Source organism: Phytophthora parasitica (genome assembly GCF_000247585.1).
Source record: "Phytophthora parasitica INRA-310 unplaced genomic scaffold supercont2.148, whole genome shotgun sequence".
Classification (NCBI taxonomy): domain Eukaryota; phylum Oomycota; class Peronosporomycetes; order Peronosporales; family Peronosporaceae; genus Phytophthora; species Phytophthora nicotianae.
Genome location: NW_008649134.1, coordinates 12,051 through 13,801, shown reverse-complemented (window position 1 = coordinate 13,801; position 1,751 = coordinate 12,051).

Genomic DNA, 1,751 nt, shown 5'->3' with positions numbered 1-1,751 from the left:
CCCTAGATAGCTTTTGTTTGAAAAGAGATGGCGGTAGCTTCGTAACAAAACAAACTCCGTCATGTACGAAAGCGGACTTGAAAACAATGATGATGTATTTGTATACTAATGCATGTTTTGAGAGTGATTACCAAGAATGCTGCTCTCCTGTGTCTCTCTGGTATCTGCTCGGGAGAGCTTCCGACCTGTCGATGATCAAGAAGCGGAACATCTCCATTGATGCGGGTGCCTTCTTCATACGCTTGGTTCGTGTCAAGACATCGGAAGAGCAAGGCCTATCGCCCTTCCCGAACGCCGACTTTTTTTATCTGTCCCTTGCTAGCTGTCGCGCTCGCCCTCTCCGTCCGTCCCCAGCTCTCATTAACAACCTGCCCATCCAAGTCCTTTAAACACCGATCTCGTTCTCTCCGGATGTTCCGCTCGTGGAGCCTCTCAACGCACCGCTGTTGATCCCTGGTCTTTCGACGTCTGTGCCTCCACCTCCTCGTGCTGACACGGCACCGACGATTTACGCGCATGTCAACCGTGTGCTTGATCGTGTCTGCCCTGATGTGGGTATGTCGGCTGCGTAACGTCGCACTCTTTCCTCTGCGTTGGGGCGCGGCATGCCAACGGCTGCGAGAAGATGACTGTGCGCTCAATCTTTGACAGCGGATCTTGGAACCTAAGTATCACAAACAAGGGATTCAACTACATATTCAACACGAGTAGAGAATATCATATGATTGCCAAAGCATTGAGCGGATACAAACCGTCGGCCGCTGTCCATCTACAAGACCTGTCCAGCTTCCAGGCCAACACGCTTGAATCGATCGCTCGGTTCCAACGGGTTCGCAGCTTGCTACCAGCTTGAGACGGAGGCCTTCAACATCAACCGAAAGATTTTGGACGTTCTTACCGCCTGTCTCGTTCGGCACTATCCTGTGTTGAAGGACTTGAATCCTAAAAGTCCCGCGCTGAATCGACTCGAAACCTGTATTGCATACGCTGGGCGTACGCTTGCCGATCTCCTTGCCTGGTCAGCCCATCTTGCCGAAGCTCGGAATCCCTGTAAAGAAAGTGAGAACCCGCCACATCGCCACGCAAGCACGAGTCCAACCCAAGAGAGCCAAGCCAAGAACAGAAGATCATCGAGCACCAAGCCGCTGTCATTAAACACCTTATCGAGAATTCCAAGCGCCAATATACCCGCATGGGCATGCTAGAGGAAAAGCTTAACGGAGATCTTGTAGCTGCAGCGCACAAGAGGAACACGCAAGGTGAAGACACAGCAGATGTGAGCGAGCCCAAGAAGAAACAGCGCAGAGGATCTGTTACACACCTTCACGCAGCTTGGTTTACCTGGAGCCAGGCTGGCATGCCGGAGAAGCAAAGCAGCAGCGGTCAAAAGCAAAGCTGCTGCTTCCGTTCATGAAGCTGTTTCGTAAAGACGGCTTCGAGCTCGACCAAACGTCCGCAGACTATCGGGATCAAGTGCTTGAGCATGGAAAGCGCGCCGAGAATGCTGTACTCGCATTCGTGAAGAAGGAGAACTACATCAACTCCCGCGGATCGAGCGCGGTCCTCAAGCATCTCCAGGGGATCCACAGCGCCGGCAGTCTAAATGCCATGATTCAACGCCATTGCCGACTTCTCCAGACACCTGCAATTCAAGATCCGGCTCCTGGCTACACGCAAGATGTACTCGATGAGGTTAGTAAGTAGAACAAACAATCGGAATTCATGTACGTTCACCCTTCTTCGCGGCGCAC